This window comes from Sylvia atricapilla, chromosome Z, assembly GCF_009819655.1.
Source record: "Sylvia atricapilla isolate bSylAtr1 chromosome Z, bSylAtr1.pri, whole genome shotgun sequence".
NCBI classification, from domain to species: Eukaryota; Metazoa; Chordata; class Aves; order Passeriformes; family Sylviidae; genus Sylvia; species Sylvia atricapilla.
This window is the reverse complement of record NC_089174.1, coordinates 81472665-81492189: the sequence shown is the minus strand read 5'-3', so window position 1 is coordinate 81492189 and position 19525 is coordinate 81472665. Positions and strand designations below refer to the sequence as shown.

General features: G+C 40.5%; 1 protein-coding gene across 1 annotated transcript in view; it reads right to left on the bottom strand.

Moving 5' to 3' along the window:
• Positions 1 to 19160, bottom strand: part of LHFPL2 (LHFPL tetraspan subfamily member 2) — a 115649-nt gene extending 96489 nt beyond the window's left edge. Inside the window, exon 1 of the mRNA XM_066338901.1 lies at positions 19029 to 19160. The gene's annotated coding sequence lies outside the window, so the exon portion shown is untranslated. The remainder of the gene's footprint in view (positions 1 to 19028) is intronic.
• Positions 19161 to 19525: the final 365 nt, after the last annotated feature.

The following is a 19525-nucleotide window of genomic DNA, read 5'->3' as shown; positions in this document are numbered from 1 at the left end:
TCCAGTAGCAACTGTACCAGTGCCAAATACATGATATAAACTCTACTCCTAGGCAGAGCATATAATTTTTATTCTCTGGATTTGTGACAGGTCTTTCCTCTTATCCTTGGGTCTTTTCCTCTATGTTGATAACTTATGTTGAGCTGATCATCTGCTGTGACCCTCTTTTCAGAGCTGCCCCATTTCCACATGACATGCCCATGGAGTTGTTCATATTTCTCATCAGGTTGACTTTGACTTCAGAATTTCCAACCTGTCCACATCAGCATCTCTTTATGCTTTTTGTCATTCCACTACCTGCTGTATGTTACTGGCACAGAAAGCATTGACTTTTTACCATCACTGATGATTTTTAAATGCTCTTTCTATGATGCAGGTTGAACAGGAATTAATGCAGAAATACATAATGCCTCCACTGCCCTCAAAGTCAGGCTGCCTGACCACAGGGGTCCTTTAGGGTTTTGTGACTCTCCAGACGCTCCCATGGGTAACATGATTTTTGTCACCAATAAAACCACCAGTGAAGAGACAGCAGCTTATCTACAAATCCAGCTAAAACAACTCCATATTTACAGTTACACTGGGCACCTGTCAGTTAGCCAGGTCAAAGCTTATACTTTGATTTTGCATTGTCTAACTTTGCGAATAAAAATGGTTGTTGAAAGGTTAAGTACTTGACCTATGCCTATTACACATCTTTATCCATCAACTGAACTTGTCACTTCCCATAAAAAATAATTTAGACATTTTCATCAGATGAATTTCCCACAAGCCTGTAACAGTCAGCATTAGATTTATACACTTATTCTACTGCCTGTTAACTCAATTGCACCAAAGAAAGCCCAATGTTATACAAAGCCTGCTTTTTCCAGCATTTCTACCCAGTCCACTAAGCACCATTTCCCTGGAGGAAGAAGAGTGTGGTTTTAAAGGCAGCACCCACTGCCTGAGGAGTGAAATATTGCTCCCTACCACAGCTTGATGCACAAGGTCAGGGCTGAAACTACCAATGATGGGACCCAGTGACCATTCCCAGTGTATCACTGCCTGCTACCTTCAATCTGTTCTTCCCTTCTCAGGCAGCAGCAAGGGCATTTTGACTGTTCAGGGCTGACAGCACAGTCTACTCACACATCTGCACATTCAGCTGTCTTCCTAACCTCCCCTCCCCAGCAGCCCATAACAAAACACAGATCCAGCCCGTAAGTCCATTGTACAGCATTAAGTCATCACATGTAATCTAATAAACTGGAGACAGAACACTTATGTCATGTTCTAGTGTCTGACATTTCTCCAGAAGGAAAAAAAAAAAATATTGGTGGAAAAAGATTGGTGGGAAAGGTGGGGAGGATGGGGATGTAAATAGCATTAACAGAACAGAGAACTGAACTGCTCAGCTTTTCCAAATTTTCTGAATGCACTTTCTTTGGCCTTGGTGATTTTAATGGATTCTGTTTATGGCTGTAGGTATTGGACTGGAGCCTGTTTTGTTACAGATTTGTGGTAAGAGCTAGTGTCTCATCCAAATACTGAACAACCCTAATTACAAATATCTTGTTGGTTTTGCCTTCTCATTTACAGTTATGCCACTCATATTAATGCACAAACTGTAATGTGCAGTTCAATTTGTTTCTTATAGAAAAAGCTCAACAGCCCTGAGTACAGTGATCAGGACAATCAAACTCAAAAGGTCAGAGCTTTGACTTCTCCTAAATATTTGTAGGTGACTCCTCAGTATCCAAAGTCTGAAGTCACCTGTAAGGTGAAATAGGAGGGGACTAAGTTCTGAAAACACTGATTATTATCCTTCCCTAATAATTTAAACCACAAATTATTAATGTAAAAAACTACTATTTTTGTAATTACAGATCTAATACAGACAATTCTGTGTATCCTAGAAATGAACAGACATCTGGAGTTTAATAGATGGCACTAGTAAGCATTCTGTGTTGTATCATGATGGGCAGAGATACTCAGCAAAACTCTTAAAATTAAGAATTTACAGTACAGCTGCATACAACAGCTAAAGACCAGACTTTGAGACCACAGGCCCTTCAGCAACTGTATCCTCTCAAATAATGTACAAAAAATCGGATATTTGGGACAATTGAAAATGGGCATGGAGCAGTTTCTGTTAGAATAGGGCTTTAACTGTGACTACATCAGCTGGGCTGGATTGGGGTTTTCAATTAAATTTCCAGCCCACAATTTCCATTTCTGCACATGCAGAACTAATTTCTTTGCATCTATGTGATCCTGAGCATATATACCATGTATAATTTTGATGAGTGGAAACCATACATTTCAATTCACCTTCTTTTACCCTCCATAGTACCTCTAAACTTAGGACAGATCTCTGTGGTACTCCAACACCATCACTGCCAAATGGGCCATCAATCTCTCAATGCTTTTCAGAAAAGTAATGTTTCTCAATTTTAGATCAACAGATTCCCCTAAACTTGAAGCACAAACATATAGCTAAAGGCTGTCTACAGTTATTCCTGGTCATTTATATTTTCAGCATCAGTTCATTTTATAATTAATGTTGATATTTTCCTAAAGTGTCAGTAAGCAGAGTTTTATAAAGGAAATGAAGATTTCATCTCCTAAGTTTCAATCAGCTTCTGAGATAACTTTAAAAACACCCAGAACTCTCATCAGCAGGAGCTCAACACTGCATTATATGGGCCTCCATTCAGCTCCATACATCTCTGGACAACATTAAACAGTAATCTCTCCTGAAGAGAAAGAGAAGAAAAAGTAGATAGAATGCTCTTAGTGTTATTTAACATACTCCAGTTCCTTTTTGTTTGCTAAAACCCAAAATGAAAACTGTGTCCTGTCACCATAATAACTACAGATCTCCTGAAAACATCTGGCAGTATATCTCAGAAAGTTCATGGTGTATCTGTTATACAGGCTTACCATGTTATAAGAATTGGAATTTGTGTCTTCAGTGCTATATTAAATATATAAATAGGTTAGTTAAATTAAAAGAACTAGGCTTTTCTAAGCAACTGAAAAATATATTCTGTTCACTTAATAGCTCAAGACAACCTCCCTGTATGGGACACCCCCTCCAAAAGCTGCTGACATGCAGACTCAGAACCTTCTTCTACCAAAGTCAGATCAACCATAAAAAAAAAAAACAAAGAAACAAACAAAACCCACCAAAAACCAAAAAAAAACAACCCCCCCACCAACTCCCCCTAAAGCCCCCAAAACAAAAAAGAAAACCAAACCAACCACCCCCCAATGCCAAAAACAAAACAAAACCCAAACACAAAAAAATCCAACCCCCCAACAAGAACAGATCTCTTAAGTAAATGTCTCTCTCCTTTCACTATTATCTATGCCCATTTCTTTCTCAAATGCTTAACATATGCTTTATTACTTGACTAAAAGAATAACAAATACAGGTTCTGAGGAACTGACAGGAGTAGGAGATAAAAAAATTCAAGATACCGAAGTCAACATGCACTTTTTTGAAGCAATTATCTTCATTTCAGCTGAAACAAGACAGATGCTCTGTTCAACAGGCATAATTTCAGTACAAAAATCAGTACTTGAAATTTTATCAAGAAACTTACACTACTCAATTCTCTGCTATCCTATTCCTATCAAAACAAAGTCCGATTTAAAATCTAATTTTGCATCATCCGTTATAAGAGGAAAGCAGAGATATTATTGGAGTCTGTTTTAGAATAAAGCTGTTAGTTCACAGAATGTGCTTTAAATTTTCAGGTTAAAAAAAATCCCTAGCTAAAAACAAAAGACCAACGGATCCTGTACATGTTTTCCTAATGGCAAAACAATGTCCCTCGGTAATGTTTCAGAGTACTTAGGTTTCTCAGAAGCCCTTTTTCTCAATAGCAGCCATGACAGAATATGGACAAGTTGAGGAACTGGTTGCTCTTTTAGAAGTGAACCCATTCAAACCATTCAAACAATTAAAAAGCGTAATAGTTAAACAATGCAATGAAAAAAGTAACTGTGAAAAGGGATGAGCTGACTTTGCTTTTACAAATTTTTAATTGTGTCCATTTTTAGGGAAATATTCATCTTTCTAAAGTATTAATTGTAAATGCACAAACTATAAAGGAAAACAGGCAGAATCACAGAAAGCTTCTTCAAATTACAAAGCAAGTGGGCGCCTCATAATTTCAAAATCTGCATTTACCAGGGATAATTAATTTAATAAACCACACTTCCTGGCAGTGTCCCAACCCACCTGCTAAGGAAACACCAGAAGACTGCATGACTACAAGTGCAGTCGGACACTGAGATCTCTTGAGAAGTACACTGTGAGCAATACTCATTAATTCATAAGAAAAGATATAGTTACGAGGTTTTGGAAGAGGAATGGAAATACCTCAGCTATTCCTTCTGTTAAAAAAATTTGCATTTACACTTCTCCATTCTTTTTAAAGCAGAGATCGTATTTGTTTGCTTTGTTTGATCTAGTTTATTCCTATTGGTTACATTTAAAATTCCAGGGAATGATTATATGAACCATCTGACATCACACATGAAAGTCTCCCAGACATGGAGAATGAAAGGGATTAACTACAAACCTACATATCTAAGCATTGCCACGTAGATCCAACATATTAAAATCAATATTCAGCAAATATTTCCATTACAACTTCTAACACAAGTTCAAGAACTAGTAAAGTTTAGCACTAATGAAGCTAAAGTTCATCTAAAAACAACACAAACCCCACACATGGTTCTCAGAAATTTGAGCTAGGGAACAGACAGTCTGCTCAGTCTAGGTGAGTGCAAGACTGCTCATTACAGCACTGCTTTCTGAACAAAACAACCCACTTAATCTTATTGCATCTACTAATGCAACTTTTGGTAGTAGATGGGAAAGAGTTCCAGAGAAAATTATTTCAATACAAAAAGTAACACTGACACACAGCCCACATTTTCCTCATTTCATTATCACCTTGCTTCTTTGACCTAGTTTCACCACCGTTCAAAAAGCCATTAAGAGTAGTTTTGTTTTTCTCATAAATCACCCCACCAACTCTTTGATCCTTTTGACACCTTCTTCTTAATTCCTGTGAGTCCATCAACAACTTTTCATAACAGGTACCTTGAAATGCCTGCAATTCAAACAAATGTAAATGTACTCTGGGACAAAGAAGTGCTTATTAAACAGGAAAGAAACACTTTTTCTTTTCTCCCCTTTGTTGGTCCCTAGAATATTTTTGCATACAATTGGAGCTCATCCTTTTTCATTACTACCTCAAACTCAGATCTTACAGATTTTCCTAGTTATTTAGTACTTTTTAGGTTTCTCAGACTCATTTTCTTTTTTAAACTGCAGTTTAAACTGCATACTTGCATAGCATTGAATATTTCAAGATAAAACTCAGTTTCTTCCTCTTATACTTAATTTGGGAGGCTTGATGCTGAATGAGGGATGATACTATGATGTCTACATCTGATGATATTTTCTTCAGAGATATTAGTTGTTCTGCCCATCATGGTCAAACAGTATTTTTTTTCACATGTCCAATCAGTCAAAATTAGGACTGTGGGTTTTTGTGATATTCAAAATACATCTCAGAAGTTATCAATGCAACAAACAATCACATTATTACAAATATTAAATATAATAAAAACTGCAACACACAACCATTTTCTTTTGTAATATTTTAAAGACAGTACACATGTTTAAAAATTTAACTATTCATATATTCAGTCAGCTATCTTATGCTGCAGCAAACCAAGGTGTAGGTGGTAAATCTTCCAGCTGAGCTATGAAAAAATATTAGTACACAGAAAAATAAGTGAAAGGGAGCCAAAATATCTCCCCTCTACAGGCAGAAACTCATTTTAGCATATGAAAAAACATAGTCATTAGGGAAACTAGTTTATCTTCTGTTTCTGAAAGGATATAATAAATAACAGACACAACTACAGTGTGGGCCATGTTCAGGAAATCTGTGAGGTCTCTTGAACCACACATTCCCTCCAGAAAGTCACACATATTAGTGCTGAAGCAACTCACCCACCCAGGGCAGTGCTCAGATCACTAACATATGGCTGGAAAAGGAGACAGAGACATTTACCAAATGGTTACCAGCACCAAGAACTACCACCACTGCCAGACTCAACACCAGCCACCCCAGTGGCATTTGAGGATGCAGGAATAGCTACAGAGCCTCTCCACAGGCTTGAACTCTCCAATAATCCAATGCAAACAGGAGAAGCAAAATTATTTTTAGATCAAGCCTTCTTGACTATGAAGTTGACTGCTTCATTTACTTTTTAAAACTTCAAGATGCAAAACCCCTCAGAACTCCAAAGGTCTCTGAGCCACAGTCAGCAACCACTAAAGTGGGTATGGATGATACTGTGCCAGCCACCAATGCAAAGGAAACCTACATGCAAAGGAAAAGGAAAACCAACTACTTCCTGATCATGTTAAATTACAGAAGAAGGAATATGAAATTTTTCATTCAACAGCTGCTTCTCCTCCAGCTGACTGACAGGTTTAGGTATGTCTGCCCTTTCCCAAAAAAAAAGTACCCTATCTTCAAAATAAGACAGATTACATAGGAGCCATTCAAAAACATGGCTCTCAACAGATCCATAATCCAGAGAGGTGAACCAATTCCACTGTGAAGAACAGATGTCCCTTCTGCAGCATATAGACAGTTTTATGCTGACTATAGCCATATCTAGTAGTCTTCTGCTTTGAATCTTTATCTCAGTCAAATGAAAACACACATACACAAATAAAAACAACTAGAATAAATTATACATGGGAAAATCAAGATTCGAAGCTTAAAATCAGCCTCTACTCACTAATGACAATGCTGAGCAGCAACATCCATTCCTCTCTTGGTTCACAGACAAAGACTATACTACATTATTAAATCATAAATGGCATGCACACGTTAAAACAACAGAAACACACAAGTTTAACGAGTTAAATTCAGAGCTGCAAGGACATATAACTCATCCAGGATCAAATAATTAATTTAGAGTTATATGCAAAGCCAGAACAGTGGTGTACAGCAAAGAGACCTCATCAAGTTGCCATTTTTGAGCAAGAGACAGAAGAGGCAGGTGGACCTATTTATTGTTCCTTAAACAGGAGCTTCACTGCAAGATCATTTCTAGAAAGACTGTTTCTATCATCAGGTAATGAGGTGCAAATCAAGAGATACACTCTTTGCTTTTCTCAAGCAAAATCAGGATGCCTGTGGCTGTCCAAAGATAACAGACTGCTCCCCATCCTGAACAAAGCAGCTCACAAAGCGAGGCCATTGGGGTGACGGATCTGCAGGTTTTGCCAGCAGGAGCCCAGATTTTGGAGTTCATCTGTTGAGCCCTAACATCCACTCTTGCACTGTCACTTGGACCTTCTGCCTTCTCCTCTCTTTATGACTACAGTGCCCCATGCACAGGACTCTTCAAGACATCTCTGTGTTACACCCTATTAAATGCTTATCTGTTCCTATTTAATGTAATGTGTCTTTTGTTATTCTTACAAATTACAGCTACTTTAGAGAAAACAAATGTTTGACCATACCTGCTTCCTTTGTAAATAAGAAGATATATAGTGATTTCCAAGCTTCTGAGGCTATGCAGGAAACCACAGGAACCAAACTTAAAAAGATGCTCCTGCTTGCTAAAAACGAAACTTTATATTTCTGAGAATCTGACTGAGGAAGGACACAAAATGGCCTAAGTCAGCCCACAAAAAGTAAGTAGCAGACAATTTTGTTTCCCCCCAGACTGCAAACCACTTCACCACACACTGGGACTGTAAGTGCTCATTCTTCAATTATCAACTTCCTCCTATGAATTGTCACATCTGAAGACCTTTGGAGAGAACACAGAGTATATTACACTTTTACAAAAACGCTTTTGCAAAGATGGCTATACATATATTGCTCTCTTCAACTGATAAATGATGCCTCAGGCCAAACAGACACAAGTCTGATGTACCAGATTTTAATTAATCAGTGCTTCTAATTAGTATTTCACATTATCAGATACAGAAGAACACACCAGAGTAATGATAGCACTGATACTGATCAGGTTTTGTTCAGTCTTCAGTACATTGGAAAGAGAGATATTTGTTTTCCAAATTATTTGGTTTGTTTGACTTAAATCTGACCTTTTCATCCCAACTGTGTGAGGATTACTCAATGAATATCTGAGGCCAATGAACCAATTGTGATAGCTACCTAGACACAATGTCACTTTCTTTTTTTTTTCTTTTTTTTTTTTTCCTCAACATACCTCACTAGCAAAAGGCTAAATGGAGAAAAAAACATTATAAAGATTATTTTTGCTTACTGTTTTCACAGACCACATCTAAAGTACAAGCCTCTCTGACACATTCCCCAAATCTCTGGCAAAGAAGCTTGCACTACTCTTCAGCTAACAGACATTTAGATATCTAAACAGTAGCTTCATGATACCTGGCACACTTGTAAGAATAATCAGTAAAAGACAGCTCAATCTTTCTCTGTCCATACAGGAGAGGTATTTTAGTCCAACAGAAAAGCTGGAAAGTTTTACTGCCTCAACAGAATAGTTTCCTTTATCAATTCCAAAATTCCCAGCTGTGATGCTGTTGACTATGACTAACTGAATTTGGCACAGCTTTAATAATCCTTCAGAGAAGAGAACTGTGTTTGCTATATGCAAATACATCATCAGTTCAAATATTTGCAGGTATCAAATGATGATACTTGAACAAAACAATCCTTCTAGGGTTTCCTACAGTCTTAAAATAATCAGAAAACAATTTTGCTGTACTAACATTAATTAATGTTCACTCGGTGTGTAGAGATCGAAGTAGTTACTATATACAAATATCCTAACAATAACAGAACAGCACTCACAGTTATTTACAGCAAACTTCAACAGTCTCACCTACACAAACCAAAATGTTGCCTTTCCGTCCCCACCTCCAAAGCCACAAACTTCAAATAAAGCCCACACTGGCCTGTGAAGTGTAGGGAGTCAAAGTATGATCAATTTACCCCAACATCAGGTGTAGTTACAGACTAGAGAGGCTCAGGAAAGAACTTCCTAAAATCTGCATGATCCTTGCCTCTTCACCCCAGACTCCACTGCAGCAGCACAGGATAAATCTGCAACCTCAACCACCAGTAACACACAACAGCCTATAATACCTGGTATAAAACAATCTTACTGCCACTATGATCATTGCACAGACTTTCCACATCCTGGAAAAATTGCTTTTCCTCATGCCCCAAACCACCGAGAGGAGGAAAATAAAATTGTTTATTTGGTATTAAAAGAATAGAGGAAACATTTATGGGGTAAAACATGAAGCAGCCTACAGACAGACAGAGTCTGGCGGGAGAACAGTGTTAGTTTAACCCCCATACTCACTTTGGAAAACCCAGCCAAAATGTGTTAAACATATTAATACATGACAGAAGAGTAAAGAAGGCATGTGCAACACATGGCTGTGTGTTCATTAATGCCAGATTACCATTTGGTACATTAGCATTTTGTATGATCACTATGCAATACAAATTTATGCCCAAGCAAGTGCAGACATAAGCACATTTCTGTCAAGTTTGCCTGAGCACAGGACGCTGCATTCTATCCAACTTCACATCAGCTGAAAAAGTACAAACAGTATCTGTTTAGGTACTGTCAGAGTCACAGAGAGGTGAACAACACTTGACAGAGCAGAAAACCTACTAGTATAAGGTTAACATTAAAACTGGGGATGAAAAGTTATATTGACATGGGACACTGGCATCATGTGGTTATGGATTTTGATCAGCTCACAAGTGCCCTAAAATGTACCATTGAACCAACAATCTAAATCAAGCCAGTAAATCAGTGTCTGTAGGGTAAAGAGTAATACAGCATCCTCCTCCCTCTATACTGCTCTGTCCCCATCAAGAGACATAAAGGTTTTCAGTCTTTTCTCCAACTCTGCAGGGAATCGCATGTAGCATGTGTTCGTGTAAGCAGTTAAAATGTATCTACAGTAGAAGTGAGATGGGCAAAAAACCAAAAAACTTTCATATTAAATACAATTTCACACACACGTAGGAGAAAATAAATCAGAAAAGCCAAGTTAGGACTACAGACATAGCTGCTTAGATTGCCTAAATGAGACAATATGTATTATCTCATCTGGCAGCTTAGCATGACTGAAATGAAACATAATTTGCAGTTGACGCCAACTGGCAGGAGACAAATGCTCATGGTAATCTTTGTGTTTTATTAAGAAAGTTCTTCTGTCTTAAATTACATGGAAAATGGATTGGAGGCTTTTGGTCTAAAAAGTACAAGGGTTGCAGATGCTACCCTGAGCTGTTAACTCATAGAAAAAATGTGTCTTGAGTTTTTACAATTTAAAAGGACAAATCTAAAGTTATGCCAGGTCAAATCTTCTACCCAGTACCTCTGTCTCCAAGAGCAGCCAAAAGCAGATGTCTGGGGAAGAGCATGAGAATAGTGTAATCGTTTAGTCATACTTTCCCCAAATACGCTTGTCTCCAATAATTTGCAGCTCAGGGACTTTCAAAGCCAGAGGTCATGCTTATATATTTAATAATCCTTTACAGACTCTTTTTTCCATTAATTTTTTTGAATTTAATTCAGAAATTTCAGTTTCACTTCAAATTGGTATAAGTGTTCAGTATCCACAATATCCTGTGTGGTTACACAACTTAAAACATGCATGACAAAGTTTCTCTTTTCGCTATTCCAAATCTAACACCTGCTAGTTTCATTTTTATGCTCATTAGTTCTTGTACTGGAAGAGAAAATGAACAAATTATCCCTAAGCTGCTCACCACACCATTCATGTTTTCATAAAAGTATCATCACACACCAGTTGTCTCTTCTCCTCACCAATTTAACCACTGAAGAGAGTCACAGTGCTAAAAAGAAGATCCTCATTGTGTCAGTAAGTATGAAGAGGATACCATTCTATTTTACTCTACATCATTAGAGCCTCAAGACAAATATAATTTTAACCAGACAAACAAAATAGATGTGATGTAATGAGAGGTAACCCAAAGAAAAGCAACAAAAATAACTGGTGTACAAAACCCAGCACATGTGAGGCGAAAAAAACCCAGGCTATTATAGTTTTAAAAAACCACAATATACAAAAAATAATTATTTGTTTTGTCCTAGACAGAGGACAGATATAGGATGAGCAAATGTCATATTAAGTTCCTACAGGAAAGATATGAATTGGATAACACACAAAGTAAGTTTTAATGCCATGACTTTGTGAGGGAGAGCACCGAGCTCCTTAGAACAAGTCACAGATGACAGATACAAATGATCCTAATCTGAGGCAGAAGGATGGGGTAGATAACACCATAAGGTCTCTTCCAGTCCTATCTTTGTATGATCTCCTTCAGATGTCAGGCAGATTCTCTTCCTCTCAATGATTTAACAACAACAAAATAAAAAAGGAGGGGGTTAAAAGGAGCTATGGGGTTGATTGCCCTGGAAAAAAAAAGAAGTTACTACCTGCTCACAAATAAATCATTTATTGACATTCTCTCGTTGCCCACCTCCAAGGAGCCTGTGGAAAAATGAGGGATCACCAGCCTGGAGACAAGAGCTGGAGACATTTTGCTGAAAACATGGACTTCTATTCTCTAACCTTGCCTGGAAATTCTTTAAATCTAGTTGGGAAGCAGAGGTGTACTACACAGAGTACAGTGCATATGAGTATGTGAGACAGTCCTGATGCACTCTTAAGGATTGTTTATCTACTATGCAATGAATGCAATGAGCAACAGAAAAAAAAAAAAAAGTGTACTTGATACAGACTGGTCAAGCAACAAAAAATTAGAATATTCCAAAAGCTCTGTTTTAGACAGGACTTTCACTCTTTCACATTAACAGGCACCATTTTTTCAGCTGAAGAAAGGCTGGATAATTCTGTACTCCAAATTCAGCTGCAATAAAAGGAAGGCTCTAATTCAAGCTGTCAGGCCCACCACACTGGGCCACTTAGATGTAAAGACTGGCTGAAGGTAACTGCACGGATTTTATGCAGTCATGATCATGACTAATGATTGAATAAACATGTATACACAACACAAACCTCATCCACATTTCTGCAAACTAGATACCTCTAAATGACCTACCATCTCAGCAGGGCAATCAGCTGGGCAGTTCATGAAATATCTTACATGCCAGCTGTCATGTACTAAGTCTATCAGTACCTTTAAAAGCCCTAAAATAGAGGAAAATGAGACTTTTGTTAACTCCTTAAAGGTAAACCACACCAGAGAAAAACTAGCTGGACAAAAATTAGAAGACACAGGGAGAGAGAGAGAAGAGATGTAAGAATGCATGGAACTCTTACTATTATGCTGAATTTGTCCCATCTCTTATGTTGAACTTAAAACAATTTCCTAAGAGCACAGAAACATACAGACAAATATGGCTGAATATAAAATTAAAATACATGCTACTATTTCCAACACGCAAAATAAAAGAATACATTGCCATATTTGAACTACAACTTACATTTAAATTTTCATGTAAACTTTAAATTGCTCAGACCTGTCTGTGCAGAATGACATTCAAGTTTTATCAGGTGGCTATTCTAAAATAGAGTTACAATTGCCCAGACTGTCATGATGACCATGTATACCTACTGCCTTATTTTTTGGAAAAAGTTTCAAAGAAGGCTGCAAGAACTGGAGTATTTGCACAACATATTCTCCAATATTTATATTTCAAGCATAACACAGTATGTATTATTCATCAGAACTAAACAGTTGTGCAGAAAGATGCTGCCACTCTTTGCACACAAAGAACTTTGTCAATATATTCTGTAAATATTACTTTAGCTGTCATGACTGTGACTCACCCTCCCTCGTGGGGATGGGGAAAAGAATCAGAAGAGGGAAAATGGTAAAACTCATGACACTTCATTAGGTAAAGCAAAAGCCATGCATGTAAGCAAAGCAAAACAGGGAATTCAATCAATGCTTCCCATGGGCAGGGCGGTGTCCATCCATTGCCAGTAGAGCAGGCCTCCATCACAAGCAACAGTGACTTGGGAAGACAAATTACATGACTGCAATCCCCTTCTTCTCCTTCCCTAGCTTTATTGCTGAGCACAATGCCGCTTGGTGTGAAACATCCCTGGGGTCAGTTGTGGTCAGCTATCCTGGCTGCATCTCCTTCCAACTTCTTGTTCACCCCACTCTACTTGCTATCAGAGCATGAGAAGCTGAAAAGTCCTTGACTTGGTGTGACAGCTCAGCAACAACAAAAACATCTCTGTGGTATCAACATTAATCTCATACTAAACCCAAAACATAGGGCTGTATCAGCTATTATGAAGGAAAATAACTCAGCTGAAACCAAAACATCAGTAAACTCCTAGTATCTGAGAGAATCTTATCTGCAGCACCTTTTCTTCTACAGGTACTTGAACTACAGGAATAGTTAACTGTACTTATGACACTCTGTGTGTGTATATATATATACGTGTGTGTGTATATATATGTGTGTGTGTGTATATATTTATATATATATATATAAAAATATATGTGTGACTTAATAAACATTAAATTTAAAAAATCAACCCCTTTATATGAAAGTAATTTTGGCACAGCCTTCCCTCCACACACTTACTATTTGCAGATGATGTATAGAAGTAATACACACACGCTAAGAGACAAAACAAGAGTACATAACCACTGAAGACAAATGTATCTACCAACATATAATACTGGTGTATTATCACCATCACACACTTTAGTGATGAGGTCAGGTTTAGACAAATGAAAGTTCAATGAAAAGTCTGAAAAACCTGTTTGCAATGATCCCAGACACAAGCCTTGCAAGCTGCAATTCACTGACCTATGTAAACTGATTTGGCTTTCAGATAATCTCTCAGTGAATACTATTGCAAAATCTATAAACACAGATGGCACCAACTGGCACCCTATCTGCAATCTCAGCAGAAGATCAAATAAATACAGAGACTGAATTTATCTTCCCACATCACAGGTGATTCGTTCCAAACAGGTTTAAGGGATTATCATTGAAAGCTGAACCAAGAAACTTCTGTCACTGCTAGCCAAAGTCTCAACCACTCTGAGAAGTCACACTGCTCAAAGGAAAAAGATTTAAAAACTGTATGGCTTTTAACAAAGTAATGCAACATTCAGTTCAGACCAGGCTCTGGTTATAATTGCTACAATTACCATATTGACCATTTCTATTAGCAGTAAACTCACAGGATTTTCTCCTAAAGCATCCTTACAGAAAAACCCACTTGGGATCAAAAGGGATGAAAAACCTGACAAGCTACAGTCAAACTTTAAGGTAAGTATCACTTGTACTATTAAAGGATAGTACATTATTTTATCTGCAAAACTTACTGCTATTAATTTGGAATGGAATGACAACCTTAACACTTATTGCTCAATTTCAGAAATTATGTACAAGAAGGCATACAACGTATGCAATGTCAGGTGTCAGCAAGCCTGAAGATCAACTTGGTCAACTCTAAGGCTACTACTGTGAGTGTAATTAAAATCCAAGACATACCCATCAGTATGATGAATGGAACACATAGAACACATCAGTTCAAAAGTACCTTCACCATCTTTAAGATGACAGTATTAAGATAAAGAAATCTGAAATAGAGCGGTGACACCAATGACAAATGAGACTGTGCAGCTGCTTCAGCAATATTCTTCATTTATTGTTTCTCAGCACTATAAGGTGAAAGGTGAAAAAAATCAGGTAAAAAAAGCCTTCCTTATGTGTCTGGGTTCATTTATTATAGTACTCTCACTAGCTGCAACACAAAATTATGCTTTCTCCAAGACATTTTTTGCTCTTTTTATAGTATTTCATTCTCATGGTTTATCATTTAGTTCCTGTGTTTTCACCATGGGCTTCAGAGAAACTCTTAAACAAATCCCAACCAACATCATCTAAACCAAAATACATAAGAAATATTTTAGGGAACAAATTGCTGCAGCATGCTTCTCATGCATCAGTGTCTTAAATATTCTGGATTCTCCTTTGAAGAGCCCACATCTAACTTAACTACAGAGCTGCAAGCTGAAAAAAGACAGTATGATTATGCAAACCAGAAGACAATGAGAACTGGAGAAATTAATCTTTAGCAACAGACACTGCGCTTTTTTTGGGTTTTGTTTGAATTTTTTCAGTTACATTAGTGAATAGGTTCCAGAAATTGGAACCTATTGACTATGTGAACAGCACAACGATCTCTAAATATCTTTTGCTGTGATTTATTTATACTCAATCATGGATACTGTAACTGTCCAGCTGCTATACAAATTGCCACAATTCAGAATTTCAGATACATTCCCAATCTGCTCACATAGATCAGGTACATTTGCAGTCAGCTGTTTGCCATTGCAGCATTATTTATAATTTAATTACTTTTCCATTGTGCATTCAGTTTTCTTTGGAACTACCTTCCACAAAAATGTCTTTTAGGAAAATGCTTCTAAGAAAATTGATTACTCTCTAATTAACTGATGCTGACATACTTACTCTCAATTTCTATACTTATAAGGAGAAACAAAGGCAAATTAAAAAGCAATTAGGATCTCAGATCTGCATTTTTTTTCCAAAATGCATCACCATCTATCAGCAGTATAACATGAAAATATCACTTTACTTACAAGATAGTAAAATAGTACTTGTTTAGACAGCTTTCACATTATCTGGACACATCTCCTGAGCAATTTTAAAAGGCATAACAATACTATTTTTTTAATTCTGGCTTTATAAATGCCCTACATTCAGCTTTACTCCAGTTCATCCATATGTAGGACATATAGAATTTTGGAAGACTACATCCTGTTAGTTCCATTTTCCCAGAACAGATTTTAGGCACCACAACTCAGGAGAATCCTGTCAATTTTAAACAAAGCTGGAAAGCCAGGAGGGAGAAATAATCTAAGCAAAAGTCTTTGATATTATTTTAACAGACTTGTCAACTACAATCAAATTAGCAACTGTCTTTGCATCAAAAAAGGGCTCTGAGAATCAGTAACCAGCCAATTGCCACCTCTACCCTTGCTCCCAAATGAGTTCAAAATGCTGACACCCCAAAATGATTTATCCTGCAGGCAGAGAGCAGAGAAATGGGAACCCTTGAGAGGGAATGTAGGCACGGAAAACACAGAAGAAAGCAGGACAAAGGAGGACACAGAAAATCCTTGTTCACAGGGAGGGAATAGGGGACACAAACCAGCTTCTCTTATTGCCACCAACAGTTAGAAGCTGAGCACTGCTCAGAGGCTGGATGGTGTGAAGGGTCAGCCAACAAGAGGAGCTGTGTGTGTTGGTGCCTGGGCATGAACACATGGGTGTCCGTAGGAGGTGAGGACAGTTAGGGACATCCTCACCCTGCTCACCACTTCAAGCTTTAACAAACAGCAGCCTCACCAGGGGCTATTCCTATGTGGAGAGACTCTTTCCTTTTCATCTTTAAACAAGTTGGGTTTAAGATGCTGAGGGTAAAATGTCTAGAAACTTTTTTTTTTTTTTTTTTGCCTGTAGTGGATAAACAGAAAACTTACATTAGCTAGCAGCTGCCATCCTGTGTTCAACACATCCCCTTGTTGCAACCACCACTTCTCTTTTACTGGGGAGCCCTCCAATGGGTACTCAATGTCTAACAGAGTAGAATCCTCTGGAAACACAAATTTTGCTGAACAATATTTCTGTTGTCCAAACACTCAGGAAAATAATGAATCCTCCTTTTCATGTAATTATTGGAACAGCAATGTCTACACCACATGCAAAATAAAACACCAGGTTTCTTGCCTGGTTGCCAGCTATACAGTCACCTGCAGCTAACTCAGGTTCTGCTGATGCAATAACATGTAGCAGTTAGTAAGTCATTGTCCTACTGTATTACAGAACACCACAAGCAATCTTCACAGCTACAAGCTGGAACATGAAAAAGGATCATGGCAATTATTGGCTTCCTTTCAGTCTTTGCAGCAGTACTTCTGATCCTAACTTACCAGCCCAGCACAATCCAGAATGTCTTAGAAGATGCGGAAGAACTACGCTTTGATTAAATAAGTAACAAAACTAACTGTAACACACTGCTGTAGCAATGCTGCATCCACTCCCAGAGATTTACAGTCCTAAAAGAAAATGACACACTACTACTACTTGCCTGACGTGTGGGTACATCATCACACAAACATTTCCCAGAATGCTTAATAAAAACAGATGATTAACTAAAAAAAAAAAAAAAAAGATAAAGTGGGCAATTTCCTACATACTGATTAAACCCATAAATCCATGACTCAGAGGGAGAAATCCTGTGAAGAAAGCAACGATGTGATTAAAGCTGGAGTGGCTGCAACTAGCGCATGGAATGAAAAACTGTGCAATAGTCCCATGAAACTGTGAGATAAAACCCTGTCACTAACAACTGGCTTAACAGTCTGCCTACACCCTGACCAACGCATGAACATGGATAAAATACTCAAGAAGGTCCCAGAGATTAATTTGCATTATATTTTGTAGAATGTTTTATTTACCAATTAGCCAGTCTTTGTGCGCAGCATAAATTTGGGTCTCTATGAACTCCTATAAGGACCATAAGGTTTGTGACCAAGGCAAACCCATGAAGACAATAGGGCCTCTTGCAGGTATGAGCTTGAGCAGTCAGAACCCGCTGCAGGACTGGGACCATGCAGACATCTTCATTAAGGGATCTGTAATGGTGCCTTAGTATAATGGAAAAATATTTTCCTAAGAAAGCCAAACCTTGTAATTAACATTTATAATATTTTCTTCTGGACGAGGTCAGCTGGAGCTTTGTCATCGTGCTCATTTACTCTTATTAATATATCTCTCATTAGGATGCACACACTCACAGTATCTCGTCTGCTTAGTTCTGGCATGGTGTGAACTTACTATGATGGTGCAACGCTGCTGCACTGCCACCAGGTACTGGCAGAGTGTGCACTTGTCTGGACACGGCACAGCCAGCCCATGCTGTTCTACTGGATGTTGCTCCAGCGCACCCACAACTTCTGAATTACGGGATCCAATCTCACCGGTGTGTCACTGAGCGCCTTTGGAGTGACACTTTAACTACCAAAAAAAAAAAAAAAAACACCAAAACAACCTGCACCGGTAATCTGTGTCACCTATTTCCTGCCCTTCCTGAAGGGCCCTAAAAACCGAAATACACACACACATATCCCTCCCTCAAAAAGTGGCCTGAGAGAAACGACGGGTATTAAGAACTCGTCAGCGATGTGAAGGCACCCAGGTGAGTTCTGAGAACCCTCGCTCCGCGAGGCAGCTCGAGGAGAGCCGAGGAGCTCCCGTGGCCCCGGGGGGAGGCTGAAGGTGCCCCGGGCCAGGGGCAGCCCGACTGCCGCTGCCCGCCCCGTACAAAGCCGACCGAGGCCCCCCGACGGGCGGTGCCCCCGCCGCTCCCGCCCCGCTCCTCGGGCGCGGAGAGAGCGCGGCCGGGGCGCCGCCGACCCCCGCCCGGAGAGAGCCGCGTCCCGCCCGGAGCGCCTGCCCGGCACGGAGCGGGAAGGAGGGAGCGAGGGAAGGAGGCAGCGAGGGAAGGAGGCAGCGAGGGAAGGAGGGAGCGAGGGAAGGAGGCAGCGAGGGAAGGAGGCAGCGAGGGAAGGAGGGAGCGAGGGAAGGAGGCAGCCTGGCGGCCGCGGGCGCCCCGCCGGGTCGCGCCCTGGGTCTCCGCCGAGCTCCCCGCGGGGAAGGCGCCCGGTGCCCTCCCGCTCCGCCGCTGCCCCGGCGGTCGCCGGGCGGTTCTCGCCGGCGCCACAGCCCCGTTGCTGTCGCCGCCTCCGCGCCGTGCCCCGTCCCGCCGCGGCTCTTCCCCGGCCTGTCCCTATGGCTACAGCCCCGGCCCGGGAGCAGCAGTACAGCCCGGCCGCCGCTCGGGCAATGAATGGAAGCGCAGCCAGCGATCCCCGTCCTCCCTCCCGTCCTCCCAAGCCCGCACAACTTCAGCGGCGCCGCTGCCTCACCTCCGCCGGGCAGAGGCGGCTCCTCCGCGCTGGGGCTCCGCTCTCGCCGCCGCCTCCGGCCCGCGCCCCGCCGGGCTCACCCTCCTCCGCTCCCGCCGCGACCATGCACCGAGGGAGGAGGAATGGGATCCCGGCGAGGGCCGGCCCGGCCGCCCCTAGCCGGAGGGAGGGAGGGAGCCGCGGCGAGGGGCGGGGAGGGACGGGACGCGGGCGCCCTGCCCTGCCCAGGACCGGCCCCTTCACACTGACGTGCCCCGCTCCACAGCGCGGCCGCGGGGAGCGCCCGGAGCGGGGCCGGGGCGTGAAGGAGCCGCGGCCGTGGCCGGGCGGGCGTGCCCCGGCACTGGCACAGCCGGGAGAGGGTCTGCAAACAGCCCGAATATCCGCTGCCCCGCCATCCTGGCGTTTGAATAACCGAGGGCTCTCCATCTGCCCCGTCCGATGGAGAAGGGACTGAGCAGCACGACTGGCCGTGAGGCCCGGTGTTGCCCATCGCA